Genomic DNA, 15554 nt, shown 5'->3' with positions numbered 1-15554 from the left:
AGTTGAAACGATAAAAAGGACCTGATAATCATATTTAAAAACAATATGAGAAAATAAAACTGTGTGTGAAAATCCATGATATAAACAATTTCGTTATTAATAAAAAATGTATGTTTATAAATTCCAACAAGGCAAAGAAGGGGTGCTAATACTAACCAGGCCACCTCCTTCGTCATCATCAAAATCATCAGGATTTACACCCATTTCTTGCATTCCAGATTGATCAGTAATGGCAGATACCTGTAAATTAGTAGATTATTAATAGTGTTTGACACAATTTTAGAGAAAATGACAGCAGATTTGGCGAAATGTAAAGAAAAAATATTCAAGGCAAACTTGTAAACAGGTGGCACATTTTCTGCAAAGGTGTTCATTCTGCATCATGTCAAAAAGAAACATCTACATATAGTTTCCATGATTAAGTGCATGCTTCTTTTTGACTTGATAGACTTAATATTTGTTTTTTAACCTATTAAATAGTGTGTCAAAATTAAGTTGTTATTGATATTATGTTTGGTTTTAAGTTACTAATCATGTTGTGATAATAAATAATTGCAATTGTATATAATTATTTATATCAAATAACCAGCCATTTACAATTTCAGTTTTTAAAAGTTCTTGATTAAACAGTCAGTTCTTGTTCAGCATCACTTCCAAACAGAAAGGGTAAAATGGTCATTCACTAACATCCAGACGATTAATCTTAACACAATCACATGAGAAATTTGTACCTTCATCATTCGACCTGCAATCTCCAATTTTCCATTTAAACTCTATGCAGCTCTAGCATCTTCAAGGCGTGCAAACTGAATAGTAACACAAAAAAGTCTTGTTCTTCTTAATCCCTTTAAATCAATAAAAGCCAGCATCTAAAATCTAAATATATGGAAAAGTAAACTCACCTGAATGAAACCAAAACCTTTACAATTTCCAGTCTCATCAGTAGGTAACTGCACCAGCTCTACAACACCAAATGATTCAAACACCTGAAATCTAAACATAAGGAACCTACAACCTCATATTCATATCATTCTTAACTCTATATGTATGATAACAAGTAAAATTGTGTATTTAATTATTACCTTGGCTGTCACAAGCTCCCATAAAGCAATCGCAAAATTGAAAAGATCCGCCTTTTCATCATATTGTTGATGATTTATAACCTGCAAACCACGACAATACATAAGTAGCTCCATTCATCATGGTAAATTTAGAGTTTAGAGGATGATTCACAAATTAGTTAGGGTTTATCACGGAAAAAGGAAATATATTCAAATATTATATGTAAAGAGGAAGAAAGAGAAACCTCAGGAGCCATCCATCTGTATGTTCCAGTCTCTGCTGTCATAACTCCCCCTTGACTCAGAAACCGGGCAACCCCAAAATCTGCCACCTTCACAACCTAAAATTAAATTTAAAAAAACAGAGAAACAGTTAACAAGCTAATAAGTCAAAGTGTAATTAATGCCTTTCTAGTTTTTACATTTTGAGTGTCCATGAGCAAGTTTGCAGTCTTGAGATCCCTATGAATTATGTTGGTTTCTCATTTGAGGCGTCCAACTTCTTAGAAGGCCTTTGCCTCTGATCAAGAAAAATTGGAGGAGGGTCAGCAGACGAAAAATGAGTCCCAAGAATCAGCTGGGATGGTGCCTGAAACTGAAACTGCTGGTTAAAGCAGCAGTGGTACTGGTAATGATGATCAAGTTCCTCCTTCTATTCCTTTGAATGGCTCTAGAGGCACACCTGCAGTAGATGATGAATCTCAAGGGGGCACAAATGCAACTTTGGGACATCCTCATGATATGCAGTTTGAGAGCAATGATAGTGGTGTGAGGGATGTTGAGGCAGTGAGCCAAGAAAGTAGTGGAAGTGGAGCTACATTAGGAGAAAGCCTTCGGAGTTTGGATGTTGAAATTGGAAGCGCTGATGGCCATGACGATGGTCCCACAAGGAGAACAAATGTTGTTTGGATCAGAAGTTTAGGAACTTGGCTCCACACGTCCCACTTCTGCTTTAAAGTCCAAACCTGTGATACTCATCTTCCCAATATTAACTGCATATTTTTAAGGTGCTCATTATTCATTAACAACTGAAAAACACAAATCCCAGTGAGTTTGAACTAGATATGCTTACCAACAGCATCCAATCCAGTTAATTTGGGCATGAACTGCCTAATATTCCCTTATGCTGCTTCATCGGCTTTAAGCGTTTCACACTCAAAAGAAATTGCAACCTTCCTCTTCTCTTGCTCCTTGGCAACTAAACTAACCACATCCTTCTCCCATATGTCAAGAAATGGAAAAATTCATGAGTTTATTTGAATATTTACAATGTAAATAATGTCTAGAAGGATTCTTAATTTACATAATGAATACCCACCTATGAGCATGATCAATGTTACATAAGCGTGCAGCATCATGGCCTCTTCGTTCAACCACTACATCCCTTTCTTTCTTGCTCTGTAACAACATGTAAAAACTGATTACAAAAGCTTATATAAGTGCTTAAAACATTGAGCAAGCTAAAGATTAAACTTACATTGAAGTCTATTATAGTCATTTTGACTAAACGGTAGTCTTCACCCCTGCTACATTCCCTTTCACATGCTATCTCTGTTTTCATGGCAACACATTTATTACCAAAAAGCATTGCATCTTTTAAAGTTCTTTCTACATGTTTCTACACTTGACAGATTTTAAATAGTAACTATTCAAGTGGAACATATATGAACAAGAAAACAAAATGCATCTGAAAATTTTAAGACAAGAAGATTAAAATGTGATTTCTAGATATACCTCAAGGTTGGAAACTCAGCCTCCACAGAAGACTCGCCTGCTTCATTTCCATTTTCTGGATTATTTGTAAATGAAGACCTGCTTTGGGTTTGTGGGTTTGTGACAGCTGGCGCTGGTCTGTCAGTCCTCTGTGGAAAAATTGCTCAAAGGCGCTGAAACATATAGAGCAACATGAATCAAGAAAATATATATTTCTTCCAAGAAATCTCAATAAAAAAGTTCAAGACAATATATATTTTTCTAACATAACTTACCAATAATACAAGAAGATATATGAAGAAACATAAATCAAAAAGTTCTAGAAAGATAAGAGCAGTAGTTTTCTTTGTGCTTACTGTTAATACAAGAAGTTGAACTTTTGGATTCTTGCTTCCAAGACGCTTTTTTATGCCTTTAACAACATCCTTAGCTTGCCTGAATAGTAATTACATCAATGTTAATACCATATGAAGATATATACATATTTGCTTGATCTTCCGATAACAACAAGCAGCGATTGGAAGAACTTGTGGATTCAAAATCTTATGGGAAAGTACCTGATTGTATATTTCAAAAATAAAATGACTTTTAACAAAAATTTGGAAAGACAAACCACCCAAATCAGAAAAAACTCTTACACAAATCAAACCATGTGATCTTGATAGAAAAATAAAAACTGAATACAAATTAGGGCTCACATAATCAAATCTAGAAAATAAAATCACCTTTAAGAAAACGGTGGAGGCATATTATCTTGATAGCAAAGATGATTGAAGGGGGTCGATTGGGCAGAGTTATAAGATCGCTTGTGGTAGGGAGGCAATGAATGGATGAAACAAGCCCTAACAAATCCAGAACCGAGCAACGTGTGGTGATGATGGAGCGTAGCCACGATTTGAGGTTCGGGAGTGGTGCTTCTAGACAAAGAACCACCGAGTGCAGATGTGTAAGTAAGACAAGCTGATGACATCGCGTGAGGATGGTTTGGGCTCGAAACGTAAAGCTTACATGGAAACCAGATCTTGGTGAAGACCAAAATATGCAAAGAAATAGTGTGTTCGTCGCCCCTTACGTGCTTTCAACCAGGCGAGAGGGATGAGATGGAAATACGAGAGTGAGATAGAAAAAATTAGGGTCGGATTTAGGAACCCTAAATCATCGGCTCAAATTGTTAACTGGGAGGTAAGAACCCTAAATCCTCAGCTCATTAGGGACGAATTAAGAGTGTAAGAACTTGATGGAACCGAGAATTAGGTTTTTGGTGGAGGTGATGGATCGAGGAATTGAGGAAGCTGTGGATGAAGACGAAGGCCCTAATTCGAAGAGGTAGGGAATTTTTGGGATGAATAGGCGGGGGTTAATTTTTTGGATTTCATTTTTCCCCCTAAAAACGCGTGTTTCCTAAAAAAAATATAAAGCGACACAGTTACACGACGCACATTTTTTGATAGGTGCCCTCCGTATTTTTTTTTTCTGACACTAATTTTAGGGCATACAAAAATGCGTATCCTCTATGCTTCAAATTTTGGAAAACCGACATTAATTTTTAGGGCAGGCACAAATGCGCGTCCTCTATCAGTGTGTGTCATTAATTGCGTGTCGTAAAAGGCTATTTTTCTAGTAGTGCACCTAGATGAAGTTAATGACATTGCGGATTATTTTAATGTTCCGAATGTGAATAGAGATACCGTCTTATTAAGGATGCTTCTCGTTACTTTTAAGGGAGCTGCAAAAGACTGGTTGAAAGCACTTCCTCCGGATACAATCACTACTTGGGCTCAAATGCGTGAAAATTTTCTAGATCAGTTTTGCCCACCTTCCAAGATAGCTAAACTCAAGAAGGCAATAGCCAACTTTGAGCAACAACCGGGGGAGTCATTATACGAAGCTTGGGAGCGCTACAAGGGGTTGTTAAGGAATTGTCCTCAACATGATCTAAATGTTCAACAAGAGATGTCTATTTTCTACGATGGGGTCAATGTTATGACAAGACAACTCCTTGACTCTCAAGGGCCATTGACATAGAAGAATCCAAGGGAGGTCAAGGAGTTAGTTGAAGAATTCGCAAGACACTCTTGTGAGTACCACAACCCAAGACAAGATGGAGCAAAAGGTAGTAGGGGTGCACATTCTGAAGAAATGGTTGCCATGATGGCGATGCTCAATACTATGGACCGGAGATTGACACAAATGGACCAATCAATTCATACAATTAAAGTTGGGTGTGAACGATGTAATGGACCACACTTGACTAAAGATGCAACTTGGATGAGTATGGGAAGAAAAGGGCTCAAGTTTGCTACTCGAGTGGGGATAAGTTTGATGAGGATTGGAGAAAACCAAAGAAAGAGTGGCTGCCATATGATGAATACAAGAAGCAAAAGGAAGATAAATTTAAGCAGACAGGCCGAGGCTTCTATCAAAAAGAGCAACCAGCAGTCGAGAACAAAGTAAACTTGGAAAATATTTTGACCCGATTTATGGAAGCATCCGAGAAAAGGCATGATGATACCGATGCAGTGCTAAAGGAACACATGAATATGATGAAAGAACAACACAAAATGATGATTGACTAGCAAGCTTCATTAAGAAATCATCAAGCATCGATTCATAGTTTAGAAGTCCAAGTTGGTCAACTCACTACTTTGGTGAACAACAAATTTTCCTCACAACTTCCCGAAAAGAAAGCTCAACCTCATGTTATGGCTATTGATACTGAAGAAGAAGCAATCTCTGAGTTTTTGGAGGCACTAGAAGTGGAACCAAAGCAGCCCGATCCAAAGCCGAAGAAGCCGAAGCTCGAAAATGAAGATGTTGTTGAAATACCAGACTCACGTCGTGAGCCCGCCATTCTCACGTCGTGGGCCCAGTCAGAACAGAAAAATTCAGAATCCGTTCCGGCTTACCGACCGCCTTTGTCGTTTCCATCCCGAGCTAATCTCAGTCCACTGGAAAGAGAACATCTAGAGTTTATCAAGCAAGTAAAGGGTATTCCTATTAATACTCATTTTATAGATTCACTATCCAAAATTCCAGAATACGCGAAGTTCCTACAAGATCTTGTAAACACTCGTCAGCAAGTTCCTACAAGAAAGCCGAAGCTCGAGAAAGGGAAGCCCGTGAAGCCCAAGTCACTCTGGAAACTCAAAAGCTTCTATTTCATTCTTGGTCTATGGAGCGTATTCTGAACGAAGCCGTTGATAATCCAATTATTTACTGGCTTGAGCCCGTGGTATCATTTGATTTGGAGAACTCTCTGGATTCGCAGCTTGATCTTCCAATCACTCCGAAGGCTTTTCAGTTTTGTAGCTTTGAAAAGATTGCGAATGCTCCTCTTCCAAACCATGATGTTGATTAGGTGCTTTTCTCGTTCTATCTCAAGAACATGAAGCCTCAGTACCAAACTTGGAGTTCAATGAAGATTACTGCTGTCAAAGTTTTTGGACCAATTGAAACTCAGAGTTTTATCAATGCTCATTTCAAGGTTGCTCGTGGGGCTGTGAGTTCTGTTTTTGAATTTACTCTCGCTGATTTGCCCTGCCTTAACCCATTCGACTGGATTTCTCTTTGGCATCTTTTGTTAAAGGATGAAAAGAAATTCGAACCTATTGTGGGGCATCTGAAAAGGATGTTGGTCTCTTGCATTCAAGAAGTTGGTAAGATGGATGTGGAGATTGCAACCATGCTCAGAAAGAAACTCACCGTGCTGCCCAAAGAAACTCCAAAAGACCTCGAAAAGATGAAGTTGGGACGCATTCATAAGGACAACTGGAGTATGGCATTTCTGATACGAGAAAGGGACGGTATGAATTTTTCAAAGATGTTGTTTTTTTCTTCCTAACAAGCATATTTACTCCACTTCGTGCATGGAATACATTTTAGAGTTAATAGAACAGTGCAAAACGAACAGTGTTGTGGATAAGAAGTCCTTTGCAGATATGATAAGATGGTATATTTTGGTTCGCAAATCTTTGCTTAGTCTAATGTCGATTCTCTTCAAAGTTCAAAAGCGTCAACAAGACTGAAGAATCTGCCTTCCGTATTTGACACAAAGGGGGCGACTGTGTGAAATTTATTATGTATGTATTTAGCCTTTTTTACGGATTGGGCCATTCCATCCGTCTTTATGATGCTAGGGTTAGGTTTTAAATATTGCTTGCATGTATTGTATTAGGGTTAATCGTTTTGTGATTCCCTACGGTTCCTTTACAAAGAATTTCTTCATCAAGCTCTTCTAAGGCATTGATTATTAATCATTCGGCACAACTTCGATCATTGCTCTTATTGTTTTGATTCATATTCCAGTTTAGAATCTTTCGATCTATTCATTTTTGAACTAACAATATCTTCCTTTGGCGGAATTTTCGTATAACAAAAGTTATCACACCAGCATTGATCGACCTCCTTTTGAGATGCTCTACGAAAGGAAGTGTAGGACCCCGATTTGTTTATGAGAGGTCGTTTAGCGTGTCATGGGGAGTACCGAGGTGGTGCTCAAGATGACGAAATTGATTCAGCAGGTCCGCGACAGACTTCAGATAACATAGAGTCGAGAAAAGAGCTATGCGGATAGACGTTGGTCAGACTTGGAATTTCAGGTTGGAGATATGGTACTCCTGAAGGTATCACCCTGGAAAGGTGTCACCCGATTCAGGAAGCGGGGCAAATTGGGCCCCAGATATATTGGTCGTTTCAGGGTTTTTGCCCTGGTAGGCAGGGTGACGTATGGTTTGGATCTGTCGGAGGAGCTTAGTCAGATTCATAACACTTTTCATATCTCAACTGTGGAAGTGTTTGGTTGATGATTCCGTAGTGGATCCATTAGAGGACATTTAGGTGAATGATCGCCTGAATTATATACAGAGACCACTGGCGATCCTTGACAGGAGGTCGAAGACTTTGCGAAACAAGATGGTGTATCTAGTGAAAATGTAGTGGCAACACCGAAAGGGTTCTGAATGGACATGGGAGCCTAAGGAAGAGATGAGGGAGCATTACCCGGAGTTATTCGCGGCAGCAGACTTCGAGGACGAAGTATAATTCAAGTAGGGAAGAATTTTAACACCCGGTTCAAGGCACTTTTCATTTTCAACCTTTGGGCATACGCACCCAGGGGACAAACCCTAATTTATAGGGTGTGGACCCTATTTAAGCAACATTATGACCCATGATCCCTTCATTTCTCAAACTCCATTATCCTTTGAGCCTCATTTCGAAACCCTATCCCCTCTAGAGAATATTTTACCCTCTTTGTGTGTGTTTTAGTGTGTGTTGGTGAGCTCAGAGGAAGAAGAGCTTTGAAGAAGGAGCTTTAATCAAAGGAGATTGTGTAGATCCAGATTCTACTCATCATTTCCAGCTTCATTGAGATATAAAGCTTGGAACTTGCCAACTTGCTGACGTATTTTAAAATGCGTGGTATGGGCATGGTTGCTAAGTTGGAGAGGTTTTGGACAAAGGTTTACGAGAGGGTTGATTTTTCTTTTGCATGTCACGGTTGGAGGAACTTGTTTACAATTAAAGAACCCGTTTATCAGGAATTGTCGGTGGAGTTTTTCTCTACCGTAAGCTTTGAGGAAAGGACTATGGATTTTGATTACAACCGGGTGCTTTTTTTTCCGGTTGGGTGGGGTTTATCGCGAGTGCAGTCTTCGCGAGTTCGCATGGTGCATGGGCTTGTACACGGAGGTGGAAACCCAATCTCCATTTTTTGTGCCATTCTTGCTTGGATGTGTTCGGTATTTTACACTCGACACTTTCGATGCCCAATTTTGGAGGATTATCTCAAATCACACGTATGATTCTCGTGATTCTAGTGAATCACAGATTTGGAATCCCGTGTATCGTTTTCTTCATCGCCTTGTCACCTTTTCTATCAATCATAAGCACCATGGTGATAAGGTTTCCCTCCAGAATTTGTTTTACTTGTGGAGTATTATCACTCGCGGGGTTTGTTGCGACCTTCCCTATATGCTTGCTCGATTTTTGGGGAAGAAAGCGGTTAATTCTAGGCCCGGGAGTCCGATTACGGGTGGACATTTGGTTACCCGCCTTGGCCGATCATACAATATTTTGACTCATAATTTTGTTCGGAACCTTACCCGATTCCCGGACAATGATTTGACAATTCAAGTGTTGGGGGTTATGAGAGTAGTGGTAAATGTCGGGGGAGGGTATGTTATACCCCCGGAGGATGTTGAGCAACAAATGGAACAACTCGAGCAACAACCTCCACCGAGGCCCGGAAGGCGGAATGTTAGAGCCCGGGGAGACGTGGAGAGAGAACGTCAAGCAGCACCACAATATGAGGGTGGAGTACCCACCGACCCGTTTCAAAGTTGGGTTGGTTCTTACTTGGATAATCTTCGTGGTGGGATGTCTTATACCACCCAACTTCTTGAAACCATGTTTTCATACATGGGTGTGGTTCGACCACCTTCCGTGCCACCGCAAGGCCCTTACATACTGACTTGGGAGGACTTTGGATACCGAGGGGAGATGGAGAAAGACCGAGTGGAGCTCAAGGACGTGAAGATGATGATTGATCGCTTTATTTTAGTTTTTATTTGGTTTTTAGTTTTTATTAGCTTTTGTTTGGTTTGGAACTTAATTTGGTTTGTAAGACTTGTTAAATTATTATGTTACTGATATCTTTCCTTTGGTTGCTATATTTCAGATTTGTTACGGAGTCTAGGGAAGGAAGTCGGGAGTTATGAGCATTTACGTTTAGCCAAGGGTCGTTTAGAGTTTCAAGTCAAGATTCGAGACCCACAATTGGAAATAAGCGTGGGGTGCGTCAAAAAGAGAGGATGGAGTCAGAAAGGGTCCTTAAAATACTAAATTAGAAGGGTCTTAACCAATTGAGACATTGGTAAAAATTCCAAAGTTGAAAGAAAAATGGGAAAATTATATTTCTGATAGCCCAGTTTTCACGACGTGGTTCAACATTTCACATCGTGAATCGCAACTCAGTGGAGTTTTCAGAACGCGTTTTAAGCGAAACCACGACGTGGCTATTCTACTCACGACGTGATTTCTAATTTTTCACAGAAGTAAAATCCATTGATGCATTTTACTTTTTGGCTTGCCATGGTTCTTCGTGGGATCATTATGAAGATAATTATGGCTAGTTTCCTCTACCATACAATGTGGCGTATGCTTTCCCACATTATTCTACACGCTTTGGAGATTTGCATCCACTCTTATGGAAGATTGAAGTTTCGATTAGTTGCTTGTTGGCTCATTCACATATTTCGCGAGTTCAAGGTCCAAGTTCCGATTTAGAAGAAGTCCATATTCGAGATACACATTTCATCCACACGATTAGATTTCGATCACGCCACTATCCCAGGGGAGTCTGTTCCTTTTTCTCCCTTTTATTGCTTTTATTTAGTTTATGCATACAATGAGGGCATTGTATGTAATAAGTATGGGGTAGGAGGTCGAAAAAGTAATTGCTTAGATTGCTAAAAGTCAATTGCTAGAATTTAGTAGAATTAAAAATTTGGATACAGAATTAAAAATCTACATAACAATTCTAGTAATAATGATAATCTAAAAACTTAAGTTGCTAGCGTTGTGTGGGATGATCTGATAAGATCTCAAATGTTTAGTTGAGCCAATATACGTTATAGTGCATTTGTGACCTCCTTTATTCTAGTAAATCATGGGACAAAAACACAACCTCGCTTAGTTTGAGGGATGCAATATGTTTAGCAGCCTGTACTTGAAATGTATCCAGGAAAATTAATATACTTAACCAATAAAGGTTGAAGTTAAGCGCCCCTGCTTAAGCATGTAGGTTTTGAGTGGAAAAAGTGAGATATTTATAAAAAAACGAGAGAGAAAAATTACCAAAAAGTGAAAAATTGAAGAATTTTTGGAGTTATAGAAGTATCAAAGTTGAAGATCAAAGATCAAAAATTCTGAAAAAAATCAAAAGTTTAAGATACCAAAAATTACAAAAGATGGTGAATTCAAAGAAATTGAAGATCAAATATCGAAGAAGTGAAGAATTCAAGAGCTCCATAGTGTGGTATCTTAAAAGTTGTAATTCTCTAGTTTATGTATGCTTGGGTAGCTTTACAAAAATACCTTGAGGTTAGAAAGTTTTCTGCGGATGGATTCGGAGGGATGCATAAAATGAGCATTGTTCAAAAGAAGTGGGCGCGTGTTTATGAGGATTGTGAGTATTTAGAATTGAGGGGGGTTATTTAGGAAACATTTTAGACACAAATGCACGCGTTGAGGTCTTGGCATAATGGCTGAGTTTGAGTTGGATCGTTCTATGTGATGTTGGTGATAATGGTTTAATTTAAAAATAATCAGATTTGCTTGAGGGCAAGCAAAGCATAAGTGTGGGTATTTTGATATTGCCATATTTATACATATTTTTAGGCAATATTTATTTACATTTTTATTGATATTTTGGTTATTTGCATGGAATTATGGTACTTATAAGGATAAATTGTTGTTTGCAGTCAAATTAAAGCATTTTCGAAGAAAGGGACCAGAATTGACAATACCTGGAACATTGGAGACTTGGAGTACAAAAGTTGAAGAAATTCACGGATTTAACCCATGTCACGACGTGAACCATAAGCCCACGACGTGGCATGAATATTCCAGAAGATAAGTACGTGCAAAGCAAGAATCCTTACCCGATACTCGATTGAACTGAGTTTAAAATATTCCGTTAGACCAAAAATAATACTAACGTGAATGGAAATAAATCTCAATTGATTTATTTAAACGTAAAGTCCTTCCTAAACTATCACATTTGACGGAATTAAATAAAAACCCAAATTTGATTAACGGAAATTGAGTAAGGATAATGGAAAAAGTTTCGGGTTGTCACATCATCCCCCCGTTAGAGGGAATTTCGTCCCGAAATTCGAACATAGAATACAAATCATGGATTAGAAAAGAGATGCAGATACTTCTGTTTCATGTGATCTTCGCGCTCCCTAGTGAATTCAGGTCCCCGCTTGGCATTCCAACGAACCTTCACTATCGGGATGCGACTTTGTTTCGTTCGTTTGATCTCTCTATCCATGATTTCGACTGGTTCTTCTACGAAGTTCAAATTCTCGTTGATTTCAATCTCGTCGAGAGGAATCATAAAGGTTTCGTCGGATACGCATTTCTTAAGATTCGAAACGTGGAATACATGATGAATGTTGCTAAGTTCTTGCGGTAAACGGAGTTTGTAGGCTACGAGACCGATCCTAGCGAGGATCTCGAAGGGTCCTATGCATCTTGGATTTAGCTTTCCACGCTTTCTGGAGCGTATCATGCCTTTCCGGGGTGAGACTTTTAGCAAGACACGGTCTCCAACCTGGAACTCCAAGGGTTTTCGTCGTTTATCGGCGTAGCTCTTTTGTCTATCTCGTGAGGCCTTAAGTCGTTCTCGGATTTGTACTATCTTTTCGGTGGTTTCGCGGATGATTTCTGAACCAGTGAGAGTATTGTCAGGGACTTGCCCCTTGGCTAGCTGGGTGTCACCTACCTCAGCCCAGCCCAGAGGGGATCTGCACTTGTGACCATAGAGGGCTTCGAAAGGCGCAACCTTAATGATGGTGTGGTAACTATTGTTGTAGGAAAACTCGACTAAGGGCAAATGGGTGTCCCACGACTCACCGAAGTCAATGACACATGCTCTCAATATGTCTTCCAAGGTCTGGATGGTTCTCTCACTCTGCCCATCTGTCTGAGGATGGTAAGCTGTGCTCATATCTAGCTTAGTGCCAAGAGCCTTCTGCAGGGACTGCCAAGATCTCGAGGTGAACCTGCTATCTCGATCGGAGATAATGGACACAGGCATATCGTGCAGTCGGACTATCTCTTGGATGTAGATTCGCGTGAGTCTCTCCATTTTAAAAGTTTCTTTGATTGGTAGGAAGTGAGTGGATTTAGTCAGTCGGTCGACAATTACCCAGATGGCATCGTGCCCACTCAGAGACTTGGGTAATTTGGTAATAAAATCCATAGTAATTCTCTCCCACTTCCACTCAGGTATCTCCGGCTGGTGGAATAGACCTGAGGGCTTCTGATATTCGACCATCACCTTGGCGCAAGTCAGGCACTTGCCAACGAAGGTAGCGATCTCTGCTTTCATGTTCGAACCTGGATGAACGGAGTATTTAGTCTTGTGAGCTTCGCTCATTACAACCTCTCTGTAACCACTGAACTTTGGGGTCCAGATCCAGTCCATGAAATAATAGACTCCGTCTCCCTTGATTTCTTGGTTCTTTTCCATTCCTCTCAAGGCTTCACCCGGCATGTTCTCTGGTTTTAAGGCTTCCAGCTGAGCCTCCTTGATTTGCGCGGATAAATGGGAATGGATAGTTATGGTCAGTGCATTCACTCTACGACCTGATTACTCCTTTCGGCTGAGGGCATCTGCCACCACATTGGCCTTGCCGGGATGGTAGCGGATTTCACACTCGTAATCGCTGAGTAGCTCAACCCATCGCCGTTGTCTCATGTTTAGTTCCTTCTGGTCGAAAATGTGCTGCAGGCTCTTATGGTCAGTGAAGATAGTGCACTTGGTTCCGTAGAGATAATGTCTCCATATCTTCAGTGCGAAGACCACTTCTCCCAATTCCAGGTCGTGCGTCGTGTAGTTGACTTCGTGTGCTTTCAGCTGTCTTGAAGCATAAGCAATGACTTTTCCCCGTTGCATGAGCACACAGCCTAGGCCTTGATTGGATGCATCACAGTAGACAACGAAGTCCTCCGTTCCTTCGGGCAGAGACAGGATAGGCGCGCTGCATAGGGCCAACTTCAATGTTTGGAACGCAGTGTCTTGTTTTTCACTCCAACAAAAGGGTACGTCTTTCTGAGTTAGAGTGGTTAAGAGTTTGGCAAATCTGGAGAAATTCTGGATAAATCTGCGATAGTAGCCAGCGAGACCCAAGAATTGACGGATTTCTGTGGGTGTCTTCGGTGCTGACCAGTTCTCTATCGCTTTGATTTTGGAGGGGTCCACGTGTATGCCTTCTTCGCTTACCACGTGACCTAGGAAGGTTACTTTTCGAATCCATAATTCGCACTTGGAGAATTTCGCGTACAGCTTCTTCGTCCTTAGGGTTTCCAGCACCGATCTCAAGTCCTTAGGTTTCCATCACCAACTTTCCTTTGGAATTCGGGAGCACCTGAACTTCTTGTCTTGTGAGCGTCGATGGAATGTTAACAAAAGAAAAGAAAACGTTGGTTTCCTTGTGTGGTTATTGGGGTTGAACAAAAACCGAACCGCAAACCGAAAAACCGCAAAATAACCGGAAAACCGATACCGAAAAACCGAAACCGAATATATAACCGATGGTGCGGTTTTAGAAATTAAAAAAACCACAACTTTTCATTGTGGTGCGGTTTTATATTTCAAAAAACTGCAAAATAACCGAACCGCACTGTGATATTAAAATATTATTATTAATCGAATATATATTCTATATTTTTAATAAAATAAAAAATCCCAAAAAGAAAAGTCTCGTTCCCGGTTCTTTCACACGATTTCTTTCATTCGAGTTTTGTGTTCTAAAAAACGACTGGAGCAGCCACCGATCAAACCATTGAAGCCTGTAGCAACCATCGCACATCGACTCCGACGACCGGAAGGCAACTCTCGAATCCCGGTGACCTGAAAACTGAAGCAATCTTCCTCTTCGTCTCACGTAAACTGTAACTGCATTCAACTTAATCTCATACTTGGATTTGACCATTCTTGTAGTTTTTTCAATTTCCTTTTTTGATCTTCTAGTCAACTGTGCTTAGACCTTAGTATGCTATAGCATTTTCAGCAATAATGAACAAAGGACCACCTAACTCTTTTCTGTTTTCCAACAATGAATTTACATCTTTGTTTGAAGATATCTTTTTATATGCGACCAACACTTCATTTTATCTCAAGGTCATTAATAAAGTATGAGGAGATGTATTATTGTATCCTCTGTCAATTTACTAGTATTTGAGAAAATACAGACTTGTTGAATCGTCCTTGAATTACAGGATGATCTAGTTTTAATTAAGTTTTAATAATACTACTACATCAAATTCTCCAGATGCATAAGTTAACAGTTAACACCAACTCAGTATGTTTTCACCTGTTTTGAGTTTTAATTCCACTTGATAACTGTATAAAAAACATTTTTTCTCATTGTTTTTAGCTGTTTGCAACTCACCATGTTTTCAGCTGATTGAGTACTAACGTAATATGTATTTCAACATGGCTACTAATGAAGGTGTGATTAATGTCGATGATCAACAAGACGATGGAGTTCAAGTCCCAGGTGAAGGTGATATTGAAGAAGAAAATAACGCAAAACCTAAGTTATGGTTCATTGTATGGCAGCATTTTCCATATGTTAAAGGCGCAAAAAAGATCAGAATGCACACATTGTAAAAAGATTTTAGCTTGTGGCACTAGAGAGAATGGTACCTCCTCATTCCTCAGTCATCTAGTTAATTCTTGTAGGCACATCCCCCTTTATGATGATAAAGACAAAGATGCAAAGAAACAAACAAAATTAAGCTTTTTGCCAAAAGGTACCAAGGCGAGTGGGCCTTTGGCTAAGCATTCCTTTAGCTAGGAGAAGTGTAGATTGGCCCTTGCCAAAATGTGCATTAAAGACAATCGACCGTTTAGCATTGTTGATGATGAGGGTTGTAAGGAATTTGTGTGGGAATTGAATCCGGAATTTAAGATGACATCTAGATATTGTATAGAGATTTATGAACTAGAGGCAAAAAAAAGTTAAAGAGATGTTGAAAGGCCAAACA

The 15554-nt window shown here is 39.7% G+C and overlaps 1 long non-coding RNA gene and 1 other non-coding gene across 2 annotated transcripts; both read right to left on the bottom strand.

The window, feature by feature from the left end:
* Nucleotides 1-1110: 1110 nt before the first annotated feature.
* On the bottom strand, nt 1111-1534 carry LOC145115072 (uncharacterized). The gene is made up of 3 exons (XR_013711411.1): nt 1484-1534; nt 1307-1402; nt 1111-1163 (listed from the first exon to the last, which is right to left on the bottom strand). It is a non-coding gene; the product is annotated as an uncharacterized LOC145115072 (long non-coding RNA).
* A 3070-nt stretch (nt 1535-4604) lies between these two features.
* On the bottom strand, nt 4605-4711 carry LOC145118347 (small nucleolar RNA R71). Its single transcript, XR_013713302.1, has one exon. It is a non-coding gene; the product is annotated as a small nucleolar RNA R71 (small nucleolar RNA).
* Nucleotides 4712-15554: the final 10843 nt, after the last annotated feature.

This window comes from Lactuca virosa, chromosome 5 (assembly GCF_052849685.1).
Source record: "Lactuca virosa cultivar CGN04683 chromosome 5, Lactuca_virosa_CGN04683_v6, whole genome shotgun sequence".
Lineage (NCBI taxonomy): Eukaryota > Viridiplantae > Streptophyta > Magnoliopsida > Asterales > Asteraceae > Lactuca > Lactuca virosa.
Note: the sequence above shows the minus strand (reverse complement) of the source record. Positions and strands in the feature narration are given on the sequence as shown.